This window comes from Ornithorhynchus anatinus, chromosome 1, assembly GCF_004115215.2.
Source record: "Ornithorhynchus anatinus isolate Pmale09 chromosome 1, mOrnAna1.pri.v4, whole genome shotgun sequence".
Lineage (NCBI taxonomy): Eukaryota > Metazoa > Chordata > Mammalia > Monotremata > Ornithorhynchidae > Ornithorhynchus > Ornithorhynchus anatinus.
This window is the reverse complement of record NC_041728.1, coordinates 108869967-108875966: the sequence shown is the minus strand read 5'-3', so window position 1 is coordinate 108875966 and position 6000 is coordinate 108869967. Positions and strand designations below refer to the sequence as shown.

Genomic DNA, 6000 nt, shown 5'->3' with positions numbered 1-6000 from the left:
TGTGACTGTGAGCAAGTCACTTCACTTCTCTGTGCCTCAGTTACCTCATCTGTAAAATGGGGATTAACTGTGAGCCTCACGGGGGACAACCTGATTACCCTGTATCTACCCCAGCACTTAGAACAGTGATCTGCACATAGTAAGCGCTTAACAAATACCAACATTATTAGTAGGTAATCAGTGAGGTAAGATAGGAGGGGTAAAGGTGATGGAGTTCTTTAAAGCCAATGTTAAAGGGTTTCTATTTGATGTGGAGGTGGATGGGCAACCACTGGAGGTTCTTGAGGAGTGGAGAAATGTGGCTTGAACAAATGCCACAATTATTATTATTTAAAGCTCTTAATCAGATCCCCACATCATACCTCACCTCACTGAATTCCTCCTGAGTCCAGCCCACACACTCCGCTCCTCTAGTGCCAGTTTACTCACTGAACCCCAACCTCATCTATCTCACTGCAGACCCCTTTCCCAAGTCCTCCCTATGGTCTGTAACTCCCCCTTCCTCCATATATGCCAGACCACCACTCTCTCTACCTTCAAAGCCTTGTTGAGGATACATTTCCTCCATTTCCCTCGAGTAAATCCTTTTCCTCGGCTCTCTCTCCCTTCCACATCCTCTGTGCACTTGCATCTTTGATCTTTGGGCCTTTGATTTCCCTCCATCCTCTACCTCAAAGCACCTATGTACATATCTTTAAATTATATATCATAAATAACTTATTTATATTAATTCTGTCTTCTTCTCTATACTATAAGGTTGTTTTGGCCAGGAAATGTGACTGTCAACTCTTTTGTATTGTGCAGAGTTCCTAGTACAGTGCTCTGCACATAGGAAGTGTTAGAGAAGCAGAGTGGCTCAGTAGAAAGAGCCCGGGCTTGGGAGTCAGAGGTAAGGGGTTCGAATCCCAGCTCTGCCACTTGTCAGCTGTGTGACTGTGGGCAAGTCACTTAACTTCTCTGGGCCTCAGTTACCTCATCTGTAAAATGGGGATTAAGACTGTGAGCCTCACATGGAACAACCTGATTACCCTTTATCTACCCCAGCCCTTAGAACAGTGCTCTGCACGTAGTAAGCGCTTAACAAATACCAACATTATTATTATTAATAAATAAATATTATTGATTGATGGACTGATTGATTGATTGAACATTTTTTTGAAAAAAATGATCCAGGCAGCAGTGTGAAGTATGGACTGGAGAGGGGAGAGACAGGAGGCAGGGAGGTCAGCAAGGAGGCTGGTCCACTAGTCAAGGAGGCGTATAAATGCTTGGCTCAATAAAGTAGCAGTTCGGATATGGGGAAAGGGTGGGTTTAATAATAATAGTAATAATAATGGTGCTATTTGTTAAGCGCTTACTATGTGCAAAGCACTGCTCTAAGCGCTGGGGGGATACAAGGTGATTAGGTTGTCCCACGTGGGGCTTGCAGTTTTAATATCCATTTTACAGATGAGGGAACTGAGGCACAGAGAAGTTAAGTGACTTGCCCAAAGTCACACAGCTGGCAAGTGGAGGAGCTGGGATTAGAACCCATGACCTCTAATTCCCAAGCCCGGGCTCTTTCCACTGAGCCACGCTGCTAGAACTGACAGGATATGGTGATAAATATGGTATTTATTGAGCACGTACTATGTGCAGAACATTGCACTAAGTGCTTGGGAGAACGCAATACAGCAGACTACGTGAGTTGAATGAGAGAGATGAGTTGAAGTGAATGCCAAGAAAACACTTACTTGCTATGTGATGCTGGGAAATTTGAGAAGCAACATGGCCTAGTGGATATAACCCTGGTCTGGGAGTCTGAATGACCTGGGTTCTAATCCCAACTCTGCCATTTGTCTGCTTTGTGACCATGGGCAAGTCACTTCACTTCTCTGTGCCTCAATTACCCCATTTGTCAAAAGGGGATTAAGACTGTGAGCCCTATATGGGACCTGAACTGTGTCCAAACTGATTACTTTGTTTCTACCCCAGTTCTTAGTACAGTACATTTACACTTAGCAAATGCCATACTTACTATTTGTCAGTGGTATTCATTGGTTGGATAGAGAACAAGTAAACTTTGAGCCTCTCAGTGTCGCACCTGGAGAGTTTCCAGTACTCTCCCAGTCTCGACTATGGGAGGGAGAGTCAAGCAGAGGCCTACCCATTCCATTCCTAGCTTGGCCAGTAGATAGAAAGTGGAAAGCAATCTGCTACAAGTCAAAACTCACCTGTGCTGGGGAGCAGCAGCATGGGAGAGAGTGGAGGGTGGAGACTCAGGTTTATTGCGCCGAAGGAGGCAATGGTAAACCACTTCCATATTTTTACCAAGAATACTCTATGGATACACTACCAAAAACATTTCAGATGGAGGTGGGGAGTTCTGGGAAGAGATATGTCTGTGGTGTCGCTATGCGTCGGATATGACTCAACAGCATAAGACAATGACAAGAAGTTTTGAAGTCCTTGAAGAAGGATATTATTTACGGGTACTGTAACCACCTAACCCATGTTTTTGTTAAAATTTAAAAAACTCAAATTTCCTAAAACATCTTCCTTTCCTATAGATTGTAAGCGCACTGTGTGCAGGGAATGTTTCTGATACACTGTACTCGTCTGCTCAACTGTATATATTTACATTACCCTATTTATTTTGTTAATGAAATGTACATCGCCTCGATTCTATTTAGTTGCCATTGTTTCTACGAGATGTTCTTCCCCTTGACTCTATTTATCGCCATTGTTCTTGTCTGTCTGTCTCCCCGATTAGACTGTAAGCCCGTCAAAGGGCAGGGACTGTCTCTATCTGTTGCCGACTTGTTCATTCCAAGCGCTTAGTACAGTGCTCTGCACATAGTAAGTGCTCAGTAAATACTATTGAATGAATGAATTAATAAATGAATATTGTTCTATTATACTCTTCCAAATGCTTAGTACAGTGTTCTGCACACAGTAAGCCCTCAGTAAATATGATTGATTGAAGTCCTTTGAGGTCTGTTCCGGGCCCTTTTCCTAAACATGAGTTTTAGGTCTAAGCGTATTGAAAATTAACCTTCCTCTTTGCCTCCTTCTATCTTTCTTTAAATACAGACATTGTGTAATGACACCGAGTCCTGTAAAGTACAGAAATTAATAGGGTTTTTCCATAAATCGCCTGCAGCATAACCAAATGTCTGCTTCCTACCTAATTTCCTAGCTCTCTGGTACCTTCTGGTGGTTATTTGCAGAGTTGTGCCCTTCATGATAGGAAAAATTTAAAATTTTGATTTTAAAAATACCATTCCCACGTTTTGCTTAAGGTACATGAATGAAACAGTAAGTAATCAATCAATAGTACTGATTGAGTGTTTACTCAGTAATCGTCATTGTACTAGGTGCTTGAGAGAGAGTACGGCAGAGTTAGTAGACCTGATAGCTCCAAAAGATTTTTCACTGTCCAGTCAACATTCCTGTTTCTCTCCTACAAAGAGGCTTATTGCTGCCTGCCAGTCTCCTTTCCCATAATGGAACAGGAAATTAATTTAAGTATCTTTATCTATACACACACAGTCTGTGTGTGTGTGTGTGTGTTGTGGGCATGCATGTAAAAAATTAAGGCAGGTGGAAAATGCATTGGATAAACAACATAACCTAGTGAAAGAAGCATGGGCTGGAGATTCAGAGGACCTGGATTCTAATCCCAACTCCACCACTGTTCTGCGGTGTGACCTTGGCCAAGTTACTTAATTTATCTGTGCCTCTGTTCCTTCATCTGTAAAAGCTGGGGATTCAATGCCTATTCTCCCTTCTACTTAGATTGTCAGTCCCATGTGGGACCTGATTATCTTGTACTGACCTCAGCATTTAGTATAGTGTCTGACAAAATAAGTGCTGCAAAAATACTATCAGATCAGACACAGTTTCTATCCCACATGGAATTCACAGTCTGAGGAGGAAGAAAAGCAAGTACTTAATCCTCATTTTATAGATGAAAAAATTGAAGCCCAGGGTCCTTACGTGAGTTTACCAAGGCCACACAATAGGCAAATGGTGGAGTCAGGATTAAAATTCAGGTCTTCTGACTCCCAGCCTTGTGCTCTTTCTATAGCTGTCCCCCAACGTTCTCCAAACTGTAGCATATGGCAGAACCCTTCGCCCTCTTAGAGAGGGAATTTCAACTCTTTCTCAAGAGTTCCTCTTCCCTAGCCCAGTTAACATATAATCCTCAGTGTCATTTGTCAAATTGGGATTGTCTGAGCTAGCAAAGCCAGGGAAGGGGTGGGAGAGTTGAATTCAGTCCCATCTGGAAATGCGAGTGCTCATCCAATCCCAAATTCCCATTTCAGATCACCCAAATTATCCTCCTTCCACTCTCCTTACACGACCCATCCAGAAAGCAGTGTTGTGTAATGGATAGAGCCTAGGCCTGGGTGTCAGCCACTTGGTTCTCGGTCCAGCCACTTGGCTGTTGTGTGACCTTGTGCAAGTCACTTAACTACTCTGTGACTCAGTTTCCTCATCTGTAAAATGGGAATTCAATCTCGTAGACAGTGAGCCCCATGAGAAACAGGGACTGTGTCCAACATGATTACTGATTTGTATAATCCAAGCACTTAGTACATTTGTACATTACAAGCTCTGTTACCGATTTGTACATTCCAAGTGCTTAGTACAGTGCTCTACACTTAGTAAGCGCTCAATAAATACTATTGAATGAATGAATGATTACCTTGTATGTACCCCACTGCTTAGTTTAGTGCCAGGAACAGAGTAAGTGCTTAGCAAAAAACACTTTTTAAAAAGTGCTTAGCAAATACCATTATGATTACAAAGATTAATAATTATAATTAATAATCATTAACTATAATTGATCTAGCTGTGGTTGGGGAATACCAGCTCTGTTGGCGTGGCTCAGTGGAAAGAGCACGGGCTTTGGAGTCAGAGGTCATGGGTTCGAATTCCGGCTCGGCCACTTGTCAACTGTGTGACTTTGGGCAAGTCACTTCACTTCTCGGTGCCTCAGTTACCTCATCTGTAAAATGGGATGAAGACTGTGAGCCCCACGTGGGACCACCTGATTCCCCTGTGTCTACCCCAGCGCTTAGAACAGTGCTCGGCACATAGTAAGCGCTTAACAAATACCAACATTATTATTATTATTACTTTCCCAAGTACTGTGCTGTGCACACAGTAAGCACTCAATAAATATCACTGATGATGATGATGATGATGATGAAGCAGCATGACATAATGGACAGAGCACGGGCCTGGGAGTCAGAAGACCTGGATTCTAATCCCAACTTCGCCACTTGTCTGCTGTGTGACCTTAGGCAAGTCACTTCACTTCTCTGTGCCTCTGTTACCTCATCTGTCAAACAGGGATTGGGACTGTGAGCCTCATGTGGGACAAGGAACTGTGTCCAACCTGATTTGCTTGTATCCACCCCAGCGCTTAGTACAGTGCCTGACCCAGAGTAAATGCTTAAGTATAATTATTAATATTATAATAAATATTATTATTTAGAGAAGCAGCGTGGCTCAGTGGCAAGAGCCCGGGCTTGGAAGTCAGAGGTCATGGGTTCGAATACCGGCTCTGCCACTTGTCAGCTGTGTGACTGGGCAAGTCACTTCACTTCTCGGGGTCTCAGTTAACTCGTCTGTAAAATGGGGATTAAGACTGTGAGCCTCACGTGGGACAACCTGATTACCCTGTATCTACCCCAGCGCTTAGAACAGTGCTCTGCACATAGTAAGCGCTTAACAAATACCAACATTATTATTATTATTATCATGCTATGCAGACAAAATGGGATTGAGACTGTGAGCCCCACATGGGACAACCTGATCAGCTAGTATCCCCCCAGGGCTTAGAATAGTGCTTTGCACACAGTAAGCACTTAATGCCATTATTTCCCCCCCATTTTCCTCTGCTCCTCCTCCTCTCCCTTCTCCTCCCCTCATCCGCTCATCCGCTCAACCGTATATATTTTCATTACCCTATTTATTTTGTTAATGAAATGTACATCGCCTTGATTCTAT

At 43.1% G+C, this 6000-nt stretch overlaps 1 non-coding gene across 1 annotated transcript; it reads left to right on the top strand.

Moving 5' to 3' along the window:
* Positions 1 to 2065: 2065 nt before the first annotated feature.
* Positions 2066 to 2203, top strand: LOC114817055. Its single transcript, XR_003764893.1, has one exon. It is a non-coding gene; the product is annotated as a small nucleolar RNA SNORA7 (small nucleolar RNA).
* The last annotated feature ends 3797 nt before the right edge of the window (positions 2204 to 6000 follow it).